The sequence below is a fragment of the Macrosteles quadrilineatus genome, unplaced genomic scaffold, assembly GCF_028750875.1.
Source record: "Macrosteles quadrilineatus isolate MER2022 unplaced genomic scaffold, UCM_ALF_1.0 Scaffold_9__3_contigs__length_116548681, whole genome shotgun sequence".
Lineage (NCBI taxonomy): Eukaryota > Metazoa > Arthropoda > Insecta > Hemiptera > Cicadellidae > Macrosteles > Macrosteles quadrilineatus.
This window is the reverse complement of record NW_026542602.1, coordinates 68,853,407-68,879,334: the sequence shown is the minus strand read 5'-3', so window position 1 is coordinate 68,879,334 and position 25,928 is coordinate 68,853,407.

The following is a 25,928-nucleotide window of genomic DNA, read 5'->3' as shown; positions in this document are numbered from 1 at the left end:
TTTAGGGGAAACAGTTAAATTCTTATAAGGACACCCCTCTAGTCTTGTAATGGCGTTACATTGTTAATATGTTAATATCCGTAATAGTGAGTATTCATACAAACTATTCGATGAAAAAAAAAATAATATCAAATACACCATAAGGTATCTTTTGACAGTTGATTTTAGATTTTTCTCCAACCAATCGTTTTACTCTGAAATATTTACAGCAATCATCATGGATATGTGATAACCAGAGATAACACATGATATTAGCTTGATCGCACACTGTTTGACTGATGATGAAGGGTGATATTTCATAGAGTGTTCAATTTCAGTACTCATTTATCCTTAAACTTTTCCAATTTTGCGTCGTTTATTGGTTTATTAAGTTATTGGTAGTCATACGGTATCTAGGTTAGTGTCAGTATTTGTGGATAGAGTTAAAAATTCCCTAACCACGGTTAAACTTGATTCAGAAGTATATTTGGTTACTTGTGTTGTAGTGTCAGAGCTGGTATTGTGACAGTTGGTATGGATCAGTGTCATATGCGTTTAAAATTAATAAAATATTCATCCCCAAACACACGTTTTTATTTGTCCTCGGGAAAACTTAGCAAACATTGAATCGTCAACTAAACTAGTCTATTTTCACTTGTAAACGTTATGAGTTAAGGTACAGTGCAGGTTTTTTTATTAAAATGGTATTATATTACCTGTTTCCGTCCGTGATCCTACATTTGTTGTATAGAGTAACCGGTTTCAAGGTTATAACCTCATCTTCAGGCTCTTTTTGTCACTCTTGCGAGATCGTCTAGTTTTATAAACGCACAAAAACACTAACATTTAAATAAATAAACACGAGACATTGAAAGACGAAGACGATTAACATAAATTCAGGAACTAGTTCCACACACGACGCGGCACGGGCAGACGTTTTGTCATGACTCAAACAAATGTAGGATCACAGACGGAAACAGGTAATCTTATACCATTTTAATATTCAAGAGGTGATCCTGGACCAAAGAACATCAACATGAATATTTTTTATTTTATTCAAACACATAAAATGTAATTGTTATTTTAACAATTTAGCCTTATTTAGACCTTATTTTAGTATTATTCAAAAATTTTACCATAAACGTTATTCTAATTTTACTCATTCAGTTTGATATAAATATTTCTTACTGTTACATTAAATTTAAGTTTTTCTTAACTGTGTTAGACTTAAAACGACAAATACTTCAAATAGGTGTTCAATTAAACGGATAAAACCTACTTTGAACTTTTATGTTGCATAAAAAACCTTTGAACGTAAAGTCAAGCTTTATAGAGAAATAAAAACCTGACTCTTTTACCACTGGTTGGTTTCATTGCACTACTGTTTAGTTCATTCTTTTATCTTGCCAACGATTTAGCAAGTATCATTTTGCATTATAAGGCGAATAAATGCAAATAAATAATTTTAAACGGTTTAAACTGTTTAGTTTTCATCATATTAAAATTTTATAAACAAATCTTAAGGACATCAGATTAAAAATGGATGCTATTTCACACAAATCTATTAAGAGAACAAATGTGTTTCTTGTGGCATCATACTTATAAATTTTTCTCTTTTCTACTAGAGAACGTGAAATAAAATAAGGTCCAATAAAATCCTAAATATTTCGTATAATGCGTGCAATGACGTAGATAATTATACAAAATTCCCCAATTAGGAATCAATTAAACTAAGTTTATCGCTGATTAAAAGTTTCGCCTAAGATCTCAAGTTCACAGAGCTTGTTAATATACGTGCCAGCTTTGAAACAAGTTTGTTAGAGTCGAGTTTGAATTAGCTTATGTGGTTTAGAAATCTGGTAGTCATCTCAAAATCATAAACCTTAAAATGTAATTTTTAGTGTGTAGGCCTGTCAAATTGGACAATAAAATCGCAAAGCGTGATGTATTGCTGCATTTTTAATATGTTGTTGGGACCCGTTAGGGTAACTCAAAACCAAGTTTGCAGCTTCGAGATCCCTGTGCTCCCTGCGTAATAAGTAAAATATTACAAAGTTAATGTATTTTTTAAGTTTTTGGTCGCCGTATTTGAATACATATGATAACATTTAGACATGCATTAGCATTGTTTTTAGATGATAAAATGAAACTAAATTGGTGTTATCAACAGGTACACACTTATCAATCGATCGATAATTAATTTGTCTTACACTCCCCACAGCTCACAGGATTTTTGAAGTTCAATTTGGAGTTTCCTCTATCACATATTTACACTTAACCATAAATAATCTCATAAAAAAACTAAATACCGGATAATGAACTCCAGTGTTGTGATTGATGAGAAGACAAACCTATCTGTCATGAAATACAATATCTTGACAAGGCTGGGCTCGTGTTCCATATTGTTTGGTTGTGGATTTCTCGTTTTTATGATCCAACCTTTTTTCATGTTATTGTTTTACCTACAAGGTTGTATAAAATATCCCGCTTCAGCAAATCTGCTGACTATGATAAATACATTTGCCTGATTGGATTTTAAAGGTGTTTTGCTGTTAACTGTTTTTTTTCTTATTATTTAACTAACTTAAAACTACTATTTGAAATCTAGTGTGTACCTGTTAGCGATATAAGAAAATTTCAAGAAAAAGTCATAAAATATACTTAGAAATTAGAGATAATATTGTTAACATAACAACACTACAGTTTTACCATAATCAAAATATAGGCCTTAGATTATATAATAAAATAGGAACATCTTCATTATGTTAAGTTTTTTCGATCGTTAAACTGTATTTATTTACATTTCAGTAACTTTAACATTGAGTACATACATTGTAAATGTGGTAGAAGGTGTTCCATGCATTTTAAACGTCATAAACAAACATTTATACAGATTTCAATCCAAGAATGGTAACCAGGATATCGTTGTTTTTTATGAATGTGTTTAACTTTTAAAAGTCTAGATTTCACTCGCATGTTCGATATCAAAGTTATTGCGCTGCCTTATGATCTTTTTATGATAGATTTAAGAGCAACTCTTTAGAATTACATTTGCAACACCTGCCAAAATCACATTAGAGAGTTTCCAATAAAACCATACCTTTCAAAGGTTTTTGTATTGTAATATAACATTTTAAAATGTAAGATCATTTAAAATTCGTATATCATTGAATTGTTAATGCAAATGTCTATTTAGGTAGGATATGCAATATAACTATCAGTATGTTATCTATTTATACGATTCAAAAATTGTATTTTAAATGTATTTTTTTCCTAAAATTAAAGAAAGATAAACATTTGAAAATGATCTTGTATCTTAATCCATTGCATACCTTTAGTTAATTTATAAATGGATTATCAATTGTTGTAATTGAGCATAAAAAACAAATCTTTATGAAAAAGTAATATTACAAATGAATAGGGATAAACTGGCAACCCTTAGAAATTTCTTAACACATATAGGTTCTCATTTTTTAGATAACTGTCACCAAAATATCTACATTCATAATAATCTTCAGTTAATCCATATATAAATTGCGAAAAGTGTTTACACAAAAACAAACCAAAGTTTAATATTGTAGGAGAGAGTTTTTAGTATAGAGTTTTAATAACAGTTGTATTTGTGTGCCTAAAGATTATTATACATTTTAAAGTCACGCACGACCGGTTTTATTATTGGTAATCTCAGAGGCATGCAATCTAGTTAACGAGCTGTTATCATGTTTAATTTATTCGTGATGGTCGAAAGTAATAAAACTACCAGTTATTATCAGGTCACGTGATGTCTCGTGTTGAGGTCTGTGAAGTGATTGATGAGAAACAACAATCAGGTGTCACGTGATGTCTCGTGAGGTCTGTGAAGTGATTGATGAGAAACAACAATCAGGTGTCACGTGATGTCTCGTGAGGTCTGTGAAGTGATTGATGAGAAACAACAATCAGGTGTCACGTGATGTCTCGTGAGGTCTGTGAAGTGATTGATGAGAAACAACAATCAGGTGTCACGTGATGTCTCGTGAGGTCTGTGAAGTGATTGATGAGAAACAACAATCAGATGGCAGGCGATTTCAACATGTGATTAAGAGAGATTCCCACTAAAATATTTACTTAGGGGAAACACATTTGTATTTAGATATTCATTCAATTCTTTAGCAACCGTAACATGTGTTTTATTAGTAAATTTTCATCCTTAAAAGAAGTACCCTTTTATCTAAGCAAAATATCTATAGCCACCAAATTGTTTAGTTAAATTCCTGTTTAAATAATCTACTTAAAAATTTGTAAATCTTAAGATTAGATTTTTTTTACTGAAGTCAAAGTAACTGTTGTCCTTATATGTGTAATAAAATAATCATCTACATAATCTATGGCCAAGAAGGAAATCTTTTGGGTGTCATTCAAAATCTATGTAACTAATTAATAAAAGTTTGTTACACTTATCCCTACCAGGATATTTTTAATGGTTAAATTTCTCAGCTCTCTTTTTACGGATATATTCTCTGTTGGTGAAAGATAAAACTTTGAAATCCTGTTGCTAACAAGTGGGATAGAAAAGTTAGCTTTGCAAGTTCAAGTTCCTGTCAAATCATCAAAGTTTGTTCTTGATCTTGAAGATTATGCTAAAATTACAAGAACTTTACGAAAGTAAGTTGCACAATCTTAAACAAAAACGCAGTTAGTGTAACGAGAATAATGAAGAAAATTGAAATGCCTTATAAAGTAAATGGGTGACGTTTAGATATTTTCTTTGTATTTAGTTTAGTTGTAGGACTAAAAGACCATACGTTCTTAAAAAATCTGTTACTTCTCAAAAAATGTTCTTTGGCTTAATTAAATTTAAAATTTTGATTATTTGCGAGAAAATATTTTTATATAATCAACAGTTAAACGTGCTTTGTGGGATACACATAATATTTTACGTACCACAACATTTTGTGCATTGTTTGAATGGTGCTTTTTCTCATTAACTAATTCTTACTAACTAAATCTTAACTCGTAGAACAGAATTCTTGGTCATTATAATACGGGTATTCTTCTTATACCTAGTAAAATTGATCTTTTTGATAATGGGACTATTCTTTTTTTAAGATTTTCAAGTGTTTTTTATGTATTTTTGTGCTTTTATTTAATATATGACAATGCGGATTCACATCCATCTTTTTTGCAGTACGACAATAGAAGTGATTTTTTACCAACAGAATGTAATCATGTAAGTTTCCTTTTTTAATGTTCTATTAATGTTTAATGTTCTATTTGATAAATTAATGTCGGTGAGCCAAAAGGCACAGAATGAATAATAAGACGGATGTGGAGTAGTAGCCCTGCTAAACCTACCGAAAATTAAAACAAATGCTTTTATTGAGAAGATTTTGTAGAGGAACATCGTCTTAGATTTAGTAAACAAATAAAAATTTATGCCTAGTGAGATAACTTCTATATCACGCTGACTTCATTTCGTACAAGCGTGGTTGTAAGGTTGATAACGTCACGTCAATATACAGCATGTAATTAAATCCATATAGCCTTAGTTAATCTCAAACAGTTGAATCAGCTCATCGTAAAGTAATGCATATATCAAGTTACCGAAATAAATTAAATTAAGTGTAAATTGGCCATAATTAAAAATTCAGTTTAACAAATAAATATGTTTTTCAACACTTTAAGCTTGTTATTAACTCTTAAAACTTGATTAGAACATGTTATCAGTCTGTTAAAGAGTTGCTTTAAAGTGAAATTGTTCTGCACCAAAAACTCAAACCTAAAAAATTTAGAGGCAATGAAAAATTTCCAAGATAAACATTTGTTGAAATTTATCTTAGAGTTGACGGCTTGTTGGCGAAATTTTTTATATCTCGTGATATAATATCTCTTGTAATACATCGTGTAAACATGGATAAATATTGTGACAATGATGTATGTAAAAACAATTAATAATATTGACTACAATATAGCTGACACTCGCTGAGATAACGTATTAATTAATAACTGCATGAATGACGTTAAATTGGGAAAGTTTGAGAATTAATGTGGACTGAAATTGAAGTCTCAATGAAATATCACCCAATCATTATCATCAGTCAAACATTGTACAATCAAGCTGTTGATATATCATGTGATATCTGTGGTCACATTATATGTGTGTTGATAACGTCAAGCATTTGTATTGAAAGGTATATTTGTTGTTTTGTTAACAAATAGCAAAAATAAAGTATCAGGTCTTAACAGAATTGAGAAGATAAAAGATTAAAAAATAATGATAAAGGAGGTGAATTGAACTTGTGAGAACTGACATATAGAATATTTATTTTTGTTCTTGTAACTAGACAGTGTTTATATTTACAATTTCTTATGGCTATATTGTTTGAAGTTTTTGAGCAGATTTTGTGCTGCTTTATGTAGTGCAGTGTTCTGCATGCATATACTTATATATTTTAAATAGCAATAATTATACTTCAAACGTTAATATATTTTTTTAGCAAAAGAAAATTTGGTAATCATTTAAATAAAGTTTTAGTAACCTGTTTGGTTGTTGGTAGTAACCTTCACAATATTGATACTCACACTTTTACCACAAATCCTAATAATTGAGGATATGTTTTCTACGGTTTCACTAAACATTATTTGTTCTAAACTGAGTGTAAGCTATAACGTCAAATACTTGGTGTTAAGTAGGTGTTCCACTTAAGGTTTAAAACTCAATCTGAGCTTTTACGTTACATAAAACCTTTCAACATAAGGTCCCGTTTTATGGACCACTAAAACCTGACCCTTGAGCCTTTGGTTGTGTTTGTTGTGTAGTGTTTTGATCATACTTTATAGTGAGTAAACAGACTTAACTACTCTATTTTTCTTTTAAGCATAACAGGAAACAGTTCAGAAAATTATGCTAACACGGTTTATTGTTTTATTAATTTATGTCATATCTAAAATCTAATGTTATTGGAATTTCTTTTATAGATATTGAATATAAAAAGGGTTCAACCTCACACAAAAAATAGTGTCAAAAATAAATATATTAACAATAACTAACCAGATTAGTAAAGAGTTGTAAATATGAATTAAATTAATTAAACGATTTTTGTTGTAAAATTATAGGATTGAACCCCTAACAATTTGAATGTAGTGTGACCTAAAAACCCATTTAAATAACCGGGTATCGTCAATTTGTAAGCTTATAACGTGAAACGGATTTGAACATGTACAATGTACACACATAAATCAGCAATAGATAAATAAAATAATTGCTATAAGGTCTAATAGCGGGTACAAGTCCGAGTTATTTTTAGTGTCAAGGCAATTACGGTTTTGCTAGACATTTTAAATTGTTTGTAGGACCACACTATTAGAAATATATTCCCGAGTGTTAAGTTTAAAAATATTATACCCCGCCTCTGATCATGTATTTATGTACTTCGCCGGAATCAAATTTAGCAAAAGAACCTACTCTATCAGTCATGTTAACGCTCTCTTACCATATTTACCATTACCATTACCATTTGAGATGCGGATGTCATAAATGTTTAGTTTAAACGATCAATAGTATTTATATTAATAATGTAAGCTCAGGAGCTACATGCAACATAATCGCAAATTCCCCTACTACATAGCCATAACAAACCCTTTGCTTTTATTTTAGGCCAAAATTTAACTTAAATAAACCTTATCCGAAGAACTAAATACCAGGGAATAAAATCCAGTGTTTTGATTGATGAGCTGACCAACCTGTCTGACATGAAATATAATCTCTCGACAAAGCTGGGGTCTTGTTCCATATTGTTCGGTTGTGGATTTCTTATTTTTATGAGCCAAATTTTTTCTGCAAAATTCTTTACTTACAAGAGATAAGCATACAGATACATTTTTTGTGTGGCCTAACCAATCAAAAATCTTATAAAACACAATTAATTAGTAAGAAGTAAAAAAAAGTTTTATTTACTTAATCAGGTAAAAGGGGTTTACTGATTTGCTATGGGGAATTTTAAATTCTTTATCAATAAAATATATAAAATGGTGTACCAATACATAACCTTACTATTACAATACAGTAGTGACTTACTATCTTACAGCCATGTTAATATAAATCGTTTTTGCCAATCCATCCATGAAGTTTTCTCCTAGAGTATGTCTAACGGTTACCGAAAAGTTTATGGTTTTACGTGGTGTGTTAATTTAATTTGAATCAATGGAACTTTAATTTTATAAGACCTGTCAATATCCCATAATAGAGCTAATAATAGAGTTTAAGCTAAAATCATTCTTTTTGAAGGTGTTTTTAAAGGTTGTAATTTCTCTTGTAACCAGGATTATAACAATTTAGGAATGTATATAATACTGTAACAATATTGAAGTTTCTTGTATTTATAGGGGGAATGTACCATATATCTGCCAGTCATAGATAGATTTTATCCATTAAAACTTTTCTAAATCTATTTCGTTTAAAAAACTTAAATCATCACCAGCCCTTAATCTGGTATACTAATCCTTCTAAAATCAATCTCTGTACTTGGTAAAAAAAATTATTATTGACAGTCTCATTAGGACGGTTTCAAATTTTCTAAAATTAAACGATTCATATATTGAATTTTGAATTACTGACAACCTTCATAAATCACACTTGTTTACCATAATCAGAACAGCACATTTTATTAGTTTGTAGTAGTGTTTACTTTTTACTTTGCCAGTTCACTCTTTTTTGCATGGAGGATTTACACAAAGGGGTTTAAAAGAGGACACCGACTTAAGAGAATGGAAAGTCAAAATAATTGTAGTCAATAAGTATTAATATGCGTAATTTATTCGTGATGGTCTAAAGTAATAAAACTACAAATTATTATCAGGTCACGAGATGTCTCGTGTTGAGGTCTGTGAAGTGATTGATGAGAAACAACAATCAGATGGCACGCGATTAAAACATTGTTAACTTGTGTTTGAGGCGTGCTTACCAGTAAATATTTATGTAGTGGAAGCTATAATAACTTTAAGTATTCAGTTTATTTATTACTTCATGTTTTGTCTATTAACGCCAGTGCCATTTTTAAATGTCTTTCGTAATGGAACAGACCCAACCATTGACTTGCTAAAAAGCATCAATAACAGAGATAGCCAATGGACAAATTGTATCCGGGTCCGGGAACTATTGTACCAGCGACCTTCAGATTTGAAAGCGAGAGCTATACCTAATTAGCTCTCCAGAAAGTTAAGCTACCATATGTTCTGTGTTTGTTTGATAATAAAATTGTTTTAGCTTCTATTGAATTTGTGCACAGTTTCATCTTATGACGGAAAAATATTCCAGATAATGTTACCTCATTAAAACCTTTTTTACTTATCATGATGGGAGACGCAATCTCTTAATCATAAATAGTAAGATACGAATAAACTATGATTTATTTGACATTCTACAAAACTATCATTTCATTAAAGTCCATTATTCTAAGTCAGACTCTCAAAGCCACTCGTATATACCCTTAAACACTGTATATCTTTGAACAAACAACGTTCTGTAATTGTTAAGGTGTGATTGCATACAGTTTGTTTTATGTAACAAAACCTACCTAATCTCAGTTTGCTAACGTGATTATAGCAGCAGTGTGTTTAGAAAGCTGCACTTGACACGCACACTAACGCAATGCTTTGTTTCCTTTAGCCCAATGAAAAGGTTACGTCTATATATAACATAATGGTATGGGTTAAATCGTTTACTCAACAAAATCCTTACTTTAAACATTTCTGAGATATGAATAACCAATCTTGGTGTATTTTCCTGTGAACCAATAGTATTGAAACTTGTTAAAAGCGAATTAGTGAGTTTGTACTCTGTTCCTTTAAAAAATCAAATCTAATATGACTAGTCTATTACTGTACAAAAATACAGTACCAAAGATTTGTATATGAATTATCCCGATTTTAAATTGCCTCCTGAGCGTTTAATGTTTTGAGGTGAGGTTATAAAAATGTATATCATCACTTTACCTGTATTACTTACGGTACAAATAACGGCAAATCTTGGAATACATTTTTATTTTTATACGTTTTCCCCCATTTCAAACAGTAGTCTTAAGGATTTCTTTTTCATAAATTTTAGTACAATTTAAAACCTCCTCATCGATGAGAAAACTAAGGAATATTTCCAGAAATCTACTCAGTGGGTTTCTTCCAGGAGGCTTCAGTATTTACGTATTGCACGCAGTCATTTTTTCGTTTTTTACCATCAAGAAGCATTATAAGGATTTATTCTATACTATAGTTTTAACCATTGATATGTTATCCCACATAACACATCTAAGTATTAATCAAAATATACATTTGGATTACTTTAATAAATAAAAATAATTTTTAAAATAGTTAGTAAAATAATAAAAGTTGATATTGCAATTTTAAAATTTTACAGGAGCTACACAAAGCCTATCAAATCAACGTATTTTTTTCACACAGCTTTAAATTATTACTATAGCCAGAAACTGAACATTTTTTACAATACTATGTCAGCAAGTCAATATAATAATCCTCACTATGGATATTGAAGTCAATTCCACGACCGTCAAAATGTATTAGTTTACCCTCGTCTCGGTCCCAATTGATAAACCCTGTTTTAAACGTTTCTAAGTTTTCAATACTTACGTTATCAACATCGCAGTATGATAAACCTAATATTATCATGCAAATGGTCAAAATAAAATACGAAATTTTCATACACATAAAGTATGGATAAAACCACGTACACTATCACGAAAGCTCTTTTATTCGAGATTTGGCTGGAATTAACTTAACTCATGAATTAAACTGTAATATCAAATGGCTTTGAGATATTTGACTAAACACAAACTTCAACTCCACATATTACTTGTATAAATAGCTCTTGAGATAAATTAATATTACAGTACACCACTTGTCAACTCCCTAAAACCAACGTTTGAAAGCTTGCAGTAGAAATTATAGGAAACCCCGACATTTAGGAAATCGTGGAGCGTAAGAGTTTAATTTTACGCTCTTTAACTTGTCGTTTCACCTGAAGCAAACAAATTTGTTCAGTCATCGTAGGCTTTTTTTATTTTTAATGAAATTAAATGTTTGATTACCAGGCAAAGCATCAACTACGCTTTTGCATAACATACTTGAAAATGAAAATTTGTTTTAAACTTTTTGTGACAATTAGCTCAGACCAGGGTGAGTTAAAGATAATTATAAGTTTACATATCTAAAAAAGGGGAAAAATCTTAAGCTATTTTTTTCCATTAAGATTGTTGGTGTTTACCGAAAATTATAATAGATTTACTATAATAGTAATTGTGATTTTACTAATGGCTACGATATTAAGCAAATTGTCAGGCTAAGTGAATTGCAAAATGTTTTATTGGATTTTGACTAAACTATTTCCTTTAAATTGTAAGATTTTTTTATATAAAATTAGATTTTAGAAGTGGTTAGCATCGAGTTCTTTGGTAGACGATTATTTTTTACTTCAGAATAATAGAATATTTACGCGTTTATTTATATACACTTTGTTGGTACTCCGTGTATTTTGTACTTACAAGCTTAAAAGGTTTTGTTCTGCAGTAAAAAATAAATGTTACTTAAAACAAATTTTAGAGCAGTTTATATTATTGGAACTATTTATTTTTACTAGCAGAAGCCTTATAACATTTGTAAATATAAACAAATATTATCACTGTGTTATACGTAGCAAATGTCAATGTGTCCAATCCAAACCGGTAGAACAGAATGTTGTTTGAACAGAATTCTAATTGAAATTGTTGTACTTTACCCTAACTTAATTTCCTTCCCTATTCAAGCATTTAAGCCAATAGCATTCAACAAATTCAAATATTATCATTTGATAAACAATTCATACATACAAGTAATATACTTGAAAATTAAGATATTGTCAAACCTTGTTATTAGTGGCAAGATGGCGGTGGATAAATTTAAATAGTCCAAGCACATGCATTGAACTCACTAACTACTTACCTTCCATCTACAAATATAATTCATTAGTTTAAATTAAAATATTTCATGAACAAAAACGTATTTAACGAAGATATTTTCAATGCAACGTGGCGTAGATATAGAGGGCAGTGGATTAATGTAATCAATCTCAGGACATACATCAAAGCCAATAGCTACCTGACATATCGAATTAGAGCAATTGTATTTCTGAGTGGTATGAGTTAAAAGGATGAAACACCTTCATTGTTTTATATATTTTATTTTGAACTTTCAAGGCAATTGATGATAAAATTGAAAGAGTATTTAAACTATAATTATGTAGGCAACAAAATACTGTTCTTACCAAAATATTTTAATTTGTTACAGCTTCTTTAAACAGTGTATATTGTTATTTAGTCTCATTAAAACTTTAATTCCGTATGATTGTCTATAAGAATTTCATAGTCTGTTTTCAATTGTAAAACATTTTAACAAAAAAAAATGTACGAGTGTAGCACCAATGTTTCTGCTTCGAGGATTATTAAGTGTTATTCCCAAGTTATACTGTTAATCAAGAGAGACTAATTTGAAATAAACAAAGAGTTATGAGACTAAAACAAAAAAATATTACAGTACTGTAAAAAAACTAAGTTATAAGGTTTCATGGCTAGAAGTTATTTTAGTTACGAAATCAGTCACCTTGGTATAGCGTGACTGGTGAATTATTGACTAGTGAAATGAAAACAAACCTCTGGAAATGTCAGGAAAAATCATAACAGTACCTATAATAATCTAGTTCGTTCTATTTATTAGTAATTGTCTATGATTTATATTTATAAAAATGCAAGAAAACTGGGGAGTTATTTTTTACGTGTAAGTCCTTTATGAAACAACATGCCTAAGATTGAATTTTAAAACGATTTTGACGCACGATGTGAATCCAAATAATATTTAAAAATTTCCAGTATTTTCTCATATTTACTACCTTTATATTCTAAATGCAAAGTAGGCTATGTTAAGATTTCAATTTTAAAAAGCTGATCTTGGAATATACTTATTTACAATACGATTATTATACAAATAACGAAGAAAAAATAAAAATGTTGATTTGGCTCGTATGTATGTATACGTTTGTATGTATACGTTTTATATATGTACTGCTAACATATTTCGAGTATTTTTTAACCTTAAAATAAAATTTACGTAGTCTATTCAAGTATTTAATATGCATTTTATTTGGTGAGGGATAAGTTTTCTTTTCCTTTTATTTTATATACCTTGTTATTGTATTATTTATCGTTAAAGATGCTTTATTGAGCGGAACTATTTTAAATTATCGGCAATATAAAAAAGTAAAATAAATAAACAACTTCATTCATTTTTTATGTTTAAAAGCAGTTGGTTTATGTACGCTTTTTACAGAAAGTTGTTGTCTAAAAAAATCTGTAAAGTCAGCTGAAGTGACATAAAATCAACCAGATTACGGTAAATGTAGGCTACTGGTCAGAATTACAATGGGATTAAATGAAGCTACCTCCCAAACCACAACAATGTGACATTTCCGCGTGTATAGACTCGTCCACCACAACAATGTAAACAGTTTAAATCACTTCGATTGAAAATTTATATCATGTAGAGTATTGCTCATTGACATAATTTACAAATTCATTGTTTTATAGAAAATGCATTACGATAGGAAGTTTTGTGAAAATTAATATGAATTAAAAGTCAAATTAATACAACTTAGGACAATTCTGCTACCTAATAAATCCAAAAACAAGTGAGAGTACTCAATTATTCCTAAGTGACGACGTGATCAAAATGTTAGTAAGGTTATGCCTACATGTCTAAATTAGTAAGGAACGTATTGTAAAAAAATGTTGCTGGTAGTATCACGAATAGTACGTGACTCACCCGGAAATGAACATCCCCCTCCTCGAATGTCCCATCCTCGAATACAACTCTCCTGTCTGGGCTCCATATCAGACTGGACTCATATCTTCGCTGGAGAGAGTTCAAGTTCGTTTCATTAGGGTTCTTGGCTGCAGAATGGGATATCGCTACCTTGATGCTCCCGTGAATCTCAGCAGATCTCAGTTTAATCTATGCTGCTTGGAAGATCGGAGGAAAATTCCACGTTCCTGTCCGCACAAGATCCAAGGATACGTTTGAGCGGAGGCACTACAATACTGTATATTTACAGCGAAGCACTATCCCTCGCCTTTTGCGGGTCGGCAACGAGGTCGGCGCAGTGTTGGATTTTCACCGTTCCAGCGTGGCTGCTTTCCGCTCCAATCTGTGTCGCCTCTTCTCTGTAAATAATTTGTAGTTAATGCCTACATCGTGTTAACGGCACTGTGTTCAACCTTCGATCAGCTATTTTTTTTTGTCACTTTAGTATTTATATCTGTTTTTGTCATGTAAGTCTTGCTTAGAGGATTCCAAACCGTGTATTTGTTGTTTTGTTAAGTCTTGTTTTGTTATTATTTTAAAAAATTTATCATGGTTTTCATCTTCATTTTTGATATGTTTTTCTTATTCTTGTTATTGTAATTTATTCAGAATAGCCTTTATTTGTTGTTATAATTTGAGTTTGATAGCTACTACTTACTGTACGTCTTGTAAAAATGGTGTTACCGTGGAAATAAATGAATTGAATTGAATTGAATTGAATTGAAATGTTTTTACATCACGTGAAATTCCTCACTGAGCCTCGTACGGGAACTAACATGCTCGTACCATAAGCACTTTATAACCATAGACAGAGTTGAAGAAATTGCTATGGTATTATCGTTTTCTTTTTTATTTAATTAGTCCTGGTCAAAGGTCAAGTTGTCTCACAATAACAATTCACTTCAAATTCATTTTGCGTACTATGGTAGCTCTATACTCTATGAACATCTGATTAACAACGAATGTGACATTTTAGATTATGAGTCAAGTCAAGATTGATGCAACTTTCCCTATTTTTGCACTACTGGCTCTGTGATTTAAAAATATTGATTCATATTCTGATTAAAAAACTTATCATTGTTCTTTGAAGTAAAATAAATTCCAAAACTGTTTCACCAAATCTTTACCTTTTTTTCTAAAATAAAACCAAAAAGGTAAATTTTCTGCAGACATTTTTATACAGCTTGATGTTTATGTAGTAAATATTTGTTTGAGATGTCGTAGTTGGCAGATTCTTTCAATGAAGTACTAAAGGACTGTACGCAATTGGTAAAATTCATACTTAAGAGGGGGAGATAATCAAAGCCGACGAAAGATGAGATCATAAATACAGATAAGAAGCATCTAGCGAACGCAGCCGCTTGAATGAGCTTTGATGAGCATCTGGAGTTGAGCTAAACATTTTGAGTGAACTCTTCATATAAGAGAGAATGTCCTTAAAAAAGTCCAGATGTTTGTTTTACTACAGGTTCGAGATCCTTGGACATTACATGATATCTCTGGACATTACATAATAAAAATATCAAGCAATACAGTAAATTTTGTCAATATAAGCATTACAATCTGTACACCTCTGTATGGGAACAATTAACTAAACATATTTTGTTAAAGTCTAGTGGACCTAGCAGATTATTAGCTAAAGCAAGATGATTGTCACGTACATTGTATACAGTAGACTGATATTCGCGACTGAATAGTATACAAGTACGGTACATAGTCATTATAATAACATAACAATATTTAAATTTTGTTTTCTTACAATGAAACTGCTTAAGCCATTGAAAATAAAACATTTTAAAGATTGTATTGTAATATCTACTACTGGTAACGGTAAAATAAATAGAGATGCTGTGAAGTAAAAAAAATAGGGTTTAAATTTAATTCGGATTTATATTTTATCGATTAACTTGTTAAGTTACAAGATAAACATTTCAGATTTATGTATTCCTGGAAGCTTGAATGAGGCAACCAATGGAACCTAAAACATCTTTTTGGGCGTATTACAATATAATTTTATTCACCAAACATCAGTATTCGACATAAAGTTAAATTTTTTTTCTAAATTATTAATAAACAAACGTAATCCGACTCAATGCTGCTTTTTACCTCAATTAAACTATTTATTACCCTTATAAAAGTTTTGCATAAACTATTTCAGTGAAAATCTTTCAAAATGATAAAATTTGATCTATATCCATATCCACGATAACACACACTCTACAATCCAATTATAGGTCGTAGGTTCTATGTTTGTGGCCAACAAAACACAAAGATTTCTTTGATAATTCTGTTAACAAGTTTCTGGTCTTACTAATACTGTTAGACTGTTTTACGTTCAAACCTTTTAGCTATATACCGTCCATTTTATTTACACTGTAACGTCTCAATGACTTAAATCTGAATTTCATTTAATTGTATTTATTTTATTTTGTATTTTTATCAAAGTTTCTCAGGGATGGGTTCTTTGCCACGTGACTGATTTTATCCTAACTGCAGAATGTGTGAAATGTGAGATATAATGTTAAGTTATACAGAGCCACTATGTGTAAGTGTTATTTGGTCGCAGCACTCTTAAAATAAGGTGCCAGACAACTACCAAATATGCGTGCTTGTTTAGTGTTAAGCCGCAGCACCAGCGGTCAGCCGGGGCCTGACAAATGCTTTGTATGGAGTTAAATTGTTTAGTGCCACTACTTGTAAGTGTTATTTCGGTCGCAGCACTCTTTAAAAAGGTGCCAGACAACTACCGAATGTGCGTGAGTGTTGAGTGTTAAAGCCGCAGCACCAGCGGTCTGCCGGGGCCTGACAAATGCTTTGTGTGTAGGCCTATTCTAATTTCTATCCTACTTACTTGTCTAATTCAAATTACCTTATTAATATTTCAAATGAGTACACAATTGGGACTGACCTTATTCCTTGTTTTTATTTTCTTTCACAAATACAAATTTGATTACTATTAATTATTGTTTTATTTGCGCCTGGCAAATGGTTTAAACCCGCAGCGCTGACTGTCAACTCGTGAAGTCAAGACTGGCCCGTGGACTGCTGTATTTATACCCGATTTGGTTGCTATGGTGACCATGGAATGTTCTAGAACTTTAAACCCAGATGTTTCCACCAAAAGCTATCTTCCTTTTCCGGCAGCCTGACGTCATCGCTGCCCACTTGATCGTTCTTGATCCATCAGCTGCTGTCGGCTGGAGCTCGAGCTGTCAGAGAAGCTATTGTAGACTAATAAACAAACATTCAAACAAATGTAATACTGTAAATAAATATGTTTTAATTATTTAGTTAGTTGTTATATTTACATGTTTATCCCTTTGTGTGTGAAATAAAATATCAATGCACATTTATAACTGTTATTGTGTTGCTGAAATGGATAACCTAACCTAAATACGGTAAGTGGGTAAGCTAACCTAGGTAAGGTAAGTGGGTAGAAATATTATTGGTTACACCTATTTACAAAACAAACTATTAAAAAACATTATTACATTAGTAATTTAATAAACATTAAGAAATATTTAAACTATGAAAAATACGAGATAGGCCTACTTTTATTACAATTGATCTAACAAAAACCTAACCTAGCCTAGGCATAACATAGCCTAAAACGGTTACCGGTAAGTTAAATTGAAACATTACAACACATACTAGTTTTATCCAAAGTGATATTTCTTCTTATTCATGCAGTGTAATTAAATAGTAAAACAAACGGAAAAATGTTATGCAAAATTTGCATTAAACAATATTTGTTTTAATAAAGTAGACACGCTGTCCTACGTAATGTTTGTAATTAAATTATATAAAATCGTCCATCCCAATTTCGTATATGACCAATAAAACATATACTATATATAGTACGATATATTTTGGTACTACCTATTTCCGAAGAGGTAATAAATTGTATTTAAGTTTTATTACTATGCAAATAACATAGTAATACTCTTCTGCTTCTTCCTAGAAAATGGTGTACAATATATTACAGCTTACATCAAAATACTATAATTTATTCATGTTTAAAATAACTAGGCTAACTGCAGCAAAATGTGCTGGCACGTCTAACCTGCAGTTCTAGGGTTAAACTTATTCTTTAAAATACCTGAACACCTCTTTTAATTGGTTTTTTGTGCTTGGGATAACACACAGCCCTTAAAAATAATTAGTACGTAGCCTGAAACATTTCGGGAGGACTGTGATTGAGCTCAAAACACGTTCTGCACGCAAATCTCGACACACAAACAATTTCTCTTTATTTGTCAGGCAGGGATTATTTCTGTGATTGCCAGTGTTCGGCAAAGCACCATCTGTGATATACACGTCCGACATGACAACTACGTATTTTTCGTATCGGAATGTGGAAATATTTTGTGATATGTTTGAGTTGAAAATTCTGCCAAAAACATGTTTTTATTTTATTATGTGTCTTCTATATCCATATAATGATAACAAAATATGATAACAAAATGATAACAAAATAATGATTTAAAACTTTTTTCATATTGATATACGTGAACGTAAAGAACATTAACTTGTATAATCTATTTAGTTGTCAATGAATATTAAAAGATTTTAAAATTATTTATTTATAATCAATAATATCTATAATGGTAACGGTGCTATCAAACAAAATAAAATCATATCACATACGTTAGAGCTAGGTGACCTTTACTACCTACATTCTTTAGGTATGTATGTATAGTGTATAGTCAATTATTTTTAACATTAAAACCCTAGATTACACAAGAAATATGTAAAACAATAAAATTTCATATTTTAAATTATTTATTTTTTCTATTTTAAGTAGTCTAGAGTTACTTAACATATAAAGAGGTTAATTTACCTTAATTTCGTCTTGTGACTCATTTACCAACTGTTTTTTGGAACTTGAGCTTTACAACTGTTTATGTTGTGGTGAACATTTGGAATCCCTGTTTTAAGGGAAATTTTAGACATAATTACTAACTTACTCAAACCCTATCAAAGGAGATATAAACAATAATTTTTTATGACATGTTTTTGTATTCCTACTGTCATATTTAGTTACTCGTTGCTGAATAGGAAACAATTTTGGAAACCATGACATGAGGAATTTAAACATTCGACATATGTACTACCAAAAAACGACTACCATTGAAACTATTAACTTTAAAATTACCAACCTGTGTAGATTCGTCCTTTACTGTCATAGTGTTGACTAGTTTAAAATAATTCTAGTTATGCGGTCTCAGGTTTACCAACTGATGGGAGTGAAAACAGAAACAAATCATCTTATTTATAAATGTTTATGCATGACAGATTAATGGTATTTTAATGACCAATACAATACTTTATCAGATCAGAGTCGAATTAACTTCAAACCCAATACCAAACCGCCTTTGTTGTTTGAACAAACTAGATACTCAGATGAATGTACATAAGCAGTGAGGAAATAGACTTCCATGAAAATAGTCAAAAATAATAAGTCTTTATGAAGAAAGTAATCATCTATTGATAAGGTTATATTATTCATCAACCCTACAAGTAAATTACCCTAAATTAAATTGCCCTAAAGTAAATTATCCTATTGCGTTGGAAAATTATTCTATAATTTAAGTTTTTAGTGCCAATAGGGTATGTGAGTGGATTATTTCAACACTGAAACTACTAAAGCCTACAATATTACACATAATCATAATCTCTGATTTTCTTCTATACAACAATACCTTATTACCTCATGTTTAATATAAAGGTCTCATCCAGCCTTTTCCCAACAGTTATGATCGTTGGACTTCATCCAAGTTCCATACTGTAGCTTTATGCTAGCAATATTCAGTAACTACTGGCTCATAAGCTTAGGGCGAACTGGAATTTTCTTTTAAGGCGTTTCGTAAATGCCTGATGCATAAAGCTTACCTACCTAAAACTGTTTTTATGATCGGTCATAAATTGTTACTTAAGGTTTAGTTAACATTTGTTTGTTGTGATCACCGGTAAGTCATTTCATCCTAAAATAGTTTAGAATCCAATAGCAACCTTTTTACCTAATACAGGGTGTTTTTTTAAAAACTTGCATCTTTATTTATGTAAAAACCGCAATAGATAGAAATATGCAGTTTGCGGGAATCATCTATTGACGTAGGGGGACCAATTGTTTTGAATTCAACGTTACATTCACATTCCCCCCCTTTCCCCCCCTGCCCCCAACTTATTTTTTTAAATAGCAAGGTACCCCTTGTGACATATCAAATAAAAGAGCATGAAAAAAGAAAATGTTTGATGAAAAAAAATTGAAAATCGGTTCATAAATTTGTGAGATTCACCCCCCCCCCGGAACTAAATTTTTTTTTAATAGCAAAGTGCCCCCTGTGACATATCAAATGAAAGAGCACGAAAAAAGAAAAATTTTGGCGAAATTTATTTTTCATTTGATATGTCACAAGGGCGGGTACCTTGCTATTAAAAAACAAGTTATGGGTAGGGGAAAAGGGGGCTGATTATCTCACAAATTCATGAGCCGATTTAAAATTTTTTTCACCAAAGATTTTCTTTTTTCATGCTCTTTCATTTGATATGTCACAAGGGGTACTTTGCTATTACAAAAAAATTAAGTTCCGGGGGGTAGAGGGGGGGAATATCTCACAAATTTATGAACCGATTTTCAATTTTTTTTCATCAAACATTTTCTTTTTTTATGCTCTTTTATTTGATATGTCACAAGGGGTACCTTGCTATTTAAAAAAAAAATAAGTTGGTGGCAGGGGGGGGAAAGGGGGGAATGTGAATGTAACGTTGAATTCAAAACAATTGGTCCCCCTACGTCAATAGATGATTCCCGCAAACTGCATATTTCTATCTATTGTGGTTTTTACATAAATAAAGATGCAAGTTTTTAAAAAAACACCCTGTATAATAACGTTTTGTTAATGTGTTTCCTATATTGATTAAGCTTTCTTGTATGACCACATTTTTTCATTATGGGACATTTTACTGAGCCTTGAACAAATAAATATTATAATTTTAAATTCAACTGTTCATGTAAAAGGCACGGGAGATGTGGTGATTTATTGGTATGTCTGGAATTCAGCCAAAACTAACCATTTCGACACGATGAAGTGACTGTTGAATTTCTGCTTGTGTCTACATAACAACTTACTACACACTTTTACTGACTTTATATTCAGTTTTGTGAAACTTAAAAGCACACTTGAGTGTACTTAAGGGTGATTATGACCAACCCTGGCCTACTAGATCATCAAAATCAGATTAAATTATTTACACCTACTTATGACTGAATAGTCTTGTTTTTAGTTAGAAACATTTATTTTGTAAATAACACTTTTGCAGAGTAGTGTAAAACTGAATGATATGGTTAGCTATACCACTGACTGGGATAGACTGTTTCTTAAACTAGGGTTGCTTTCAGAGAGGTGAAAGCCAGTTGAGCGGAACAAACGTGATTTGATATTTGTATAACTAACTAAATGTAAAAAGGTCAATAGATTTATTTACTAATGCTGGTTTTAAAGATTAAAATTATAATAATTCAAATTTATCTCTTCGAGAAGTGCATTATGGTAGTTTTGACCAGGAAAATATTACAGTAGTTGGAATTTGATATTAACATCCAAAAAGGGCATTAAAGTATAAAAAAGAGAAAGGAAATTTAACATTCAAATTCAACTGTAGCCTACAACAAAAACATTGGACTTCATTTTCCACCCTTACAATTGGTTAAAGTATTTAAGTTTAAAAAAACAGTACCTATTAAAAAACGAGTATTATATAACAACAGGAGAGGAAATGTGACATTTAAATTCAACTGTGCAGCGTAAACATCGGTTAAACTCAGCTTTCTTTGCTGGAAATAATTTATGATTGTTAATACCAAGTATTCTTGATGGAGGATATGATTGTAATGTAACTGGAATGTAGGTCTTCTGCCATTATTAGGATGATTTAGCGACGGCATTTTAATACTGGCCTTAATAATACCATTGGCCATTGAATACAGTACATTTTGATGAAAATGCTGGCTACAAATTCAACATGGGGATGGAATGTCTAGTTGTATTGATAGTCAAAGATAAAACATAGGCCTACGAAAAATGTAGGGCTATTTTAATGTAAGACTCAAATGTAAAACACCTTTAAAAGACTAAAATAAACTGAATATCAGTCATGGGTATATCAGTCATGTATTTCAATGTGTAAAAACGTAAAAACTGCAAAAAGAATAACTTATTGAACAATAAAATAAGATGGCTGAAATGTAGGCATAAACATAAGTAATAAGTAAACATCGCATTCAGCTGATTTAAGTGAAAACAGAATAATATAATAAGTAGGGAAGACATGCCTGAAATATACAATTTAGATAATATAATTAGGAATTAGTAGCCTACTTCTGGACAGGCCTAGACAATTATCCATACCATAGTTAAAAGTGTACTTCTATAAGCGCAGGTTTACTTATTACGGTTGTATAACTGGACGTATGTATAGTCCGTGGCTTGGCAATCAAATAACAGTAGGCCTATTTATATAGGATAGGCTACTGTTATCAACATTTGAAATGACTAAATTGTTACCAAATTACTGTTTCACAAAATGCAGATTCCATTTTCAGACGAGCCATTAAAATGAGGATTTGCCGAACAATTATTAATATTACAGAATAGTATATAATGATATACAACTTTTCACATTCCATAAATTATATGTTAGTTTTGCTATGGTCAAAGGTCCAAATCCAAATGTTCTCTTTTCTTTTGGTCAGTATGTAATAATTTGCTAGAATCATTGACTTTATATAAAGTCAAAGCTAGAATACTGTAGATGGTTTGTTAAGTTAAGACCATATGCAAGCATTTTTGAAATCGTTTCCCCATTTAACCTTAACCAACTATTCCATTCCAAAAGATAAAAATTATATGGTGCAACACAAATAAACAACCCGATCACCTACCTATAACCTACACTTTACCTTCCTAATCTAACCTTACTTCAAAACACTTAATGTAGTCACGAATACTCATAAACACCGACCTACCTCCCCACATGCCTAAATTAGATCAGTGTTCAATCTGCGTTTTATCAATAAGTGTAATAACTTACTGTACCGTCGATGTAATTCAACATAATATAACCTATGAGGTATTATCGGATTAAATTCCGATATCGATGCGCTTCGATATATCGCTTATTAAATACTGATTTCTAACATTGGCTGTTTCTAATCAGCTGGCAACACAAATAGGTTCCCAAGAAAGTAGTCACCGGTCAGTATCCCTCCGCTCCTTGTTTATGCTCCTCGCATTGAGAAAGTAGTTCCGTATATTTTCTCGATTTTCAGTGAATTCCGCGCTTTAAAAAAATGTTTTAACGGCATTTTCTTGTTTATTAAAATCATAGGAATGGTTTAAAAACGTTTAAAAGAAAAGTATAGAAAGTTCAGAAATACCTTATGATTCTCTTGTTTACATTTTTCTTGTAAACAAAAAAACTGTCATAGCTACTTTAGTCCCATAAGCCTAATGTTAAAAATTTGAAATTTTAAGTTCGTTTTAAATTGCATTAGCATTATCTAATTGAAATTTGTTTGTTTACAAACCATCTCATTATTAGTCTAAGTAGTCTTGTTAAGTTTGGCTGAAATGTGTTCAGCCGTTATTGAGCGATGGTGTTATATTGTTTGCATTGAAGTTGATCCCAAAGAGCTTCGCTCGCTCCGCTCAACCAATACCATTTGTTTATCCTAATAATCAATCTCAGGCTAGATCCATTTTCAAACTATTAAGCTTTGACCTATTTAAGGTACAAAATATTCTTACACTGAAATAGTAACAGCTATTGTACACGTTTGTTAATTTTTATGTTATATTAGTGATCAATATTTTAAATTATAGGCACTTGTTAAGCTAAATATTTTTAAAAGTACATATTTAAAATTTTGACTTAATTGATTTGAGTGCAGGGTATACTTTACATGTTGTTTTGTTCACTATCACTTTGTGAAACCTTCATTCATATGTTCTAATTAAGTTATAAATTTTAAGTGTAGGTTAAATGTAACAGAATGGATGAGTTGGTGGAAAATAAAATTCAGTTATCTGATAGGTACACTCAAGCTCTGTTGTGCAATTAAATCTGTTGAAAAAAAGAGAGCGACACTTTTTAAAGATAACCTAGTTGCTAGAGCATTTTCAAGAGGTTTAACTCTGCGGAATGGAAGTGTCTCTTGATTAACCTTCTATTGGAAATAAATTAGAAAAATCGTTCCTTATTCTCTCCATATAACTATCATGAATCGATTATCTTCGGTATTACAGAATACCCAACATTACATGTGTATTAAGAATTGTAATATTACTTAATAAAAGCAGAACTTGAGATTTATTTTTCTTACCTAGCTTGTATATAAAATGGTTTGAAATATTTAACAAAAATGTGGGGCCCTGAATATTTAAATACTGTAAATACATCCGCAAGAGGAATTGAAATAAAAATCAAGTATTCGTAGTAAATACAATTCTTAGCTTAATTAGTGTTAACACCCTCACCAATACCCTTTTGGTTCCCTCATTCTACTAACCTAATAAAATGTGATCAGAGTATGCTTTCATAACAACATTCAAACACCCTATTTGTGTGATTGTAATTACGGTATAAGATAGTATGTTTTACGTCCCTTGTTTTAAAACGTAAAGGTATTTTTTACTAATGAATTGGAAGAAATTTTGTCCTATTCATATTAAAACTTGACCTCAATTCAATTGCTTCATTTTGTTTTTTAATTAGAAAACATCAAACTGCCTTCGTGAATAGTTCTATAAAACATACATGTCCATTGCTTTGCCACGTAGGCAACAAACTAATACGCTTTTTATTGCTTTAATACTTAAGTTATTAGGTATTAATTAGTATAACTATTTTTTATGGTATTCAGTGGCTGTTACAAAATTATTACTTTCATTGCTCAATTACTCATATTTTATATGCATTACAGTTATATTATATTCCATTCCCATCAAATACAACCTGTCAAGCATCATTTATCAAACGTGATTGATGGATGGTGGGAAAAGAAATTCCTGACAAAACGTTTTTCACAATGCCGAGATTTAGCCGCAGCAAGATTTGGAATTATTTTTCCTTTGAAACAAATTGTTTTTGTGAAAGATTCAGAGTATATTGTACTTTTTCTACATGTATAGTATGTTTTGGTTAGGGTATTCAGGAATAACATAAAAAAAGCTTTTACACTGTTGCAATTAACTTGACTCCACCAAAAGCTACTTACCTCTTACACAAATCTGGATTAATCCTTGACCTTATATAAAATAATAAGCTTTATATTCGTTTTACAAAAAAAGTTATATTTGTTTATTAATATTATTAGATAGTTAAATCTGAAAGAAAGGTTAATCTGCTTCTTAAATAACTAATTCTTATATTCTTATAAAGTTAATATTATACTATTCAACTTATGATAATAAGTTGAATAGTGTCTTTAGTAAATAACCATAATAAGATAACTGATTAACCTAATTAACCCGCCCCACAATAACACATCAATCCTAAGTTTTCACATCTGAATTATATTGAAAATTATAATTCTATATGCATTTTCAAGAAGGAAGTTCATACTCGCTTCTTACATTACACGTTTTTTTTTTAATGAAGAATATTTTAATCACATTTTAATGCCTTCTGCATAACAAGATTGGGTAATCCAATTAACGCTTTATAGATCTAGTGGTTGCGGCTACAGTTGCTGTATAACACTACAGGGAATTAAGTTTCTTCTTCAGCATGAAGGTCCGAGATTATTTCATTTTGAAGCAATCAACCTTTTTGTGTTATTTTTAAATTATGACTTAATTTTATAGGGGTTTTAAGTAATTGCATCGGTGATCAAATTACGGCTGATTATACTATTATGTTTTTAATGTTACTGTGTTTAAAAATTAGCTTATTCAAATTAATCATTAAAAGTTTTTATTAAATTTATTATTTTCATTGTTACTTTATTTGCCAACCCGTACGTGCCTCATTTAAAAGTAGGAAAATCACAGTACTGATTGTATGAATAA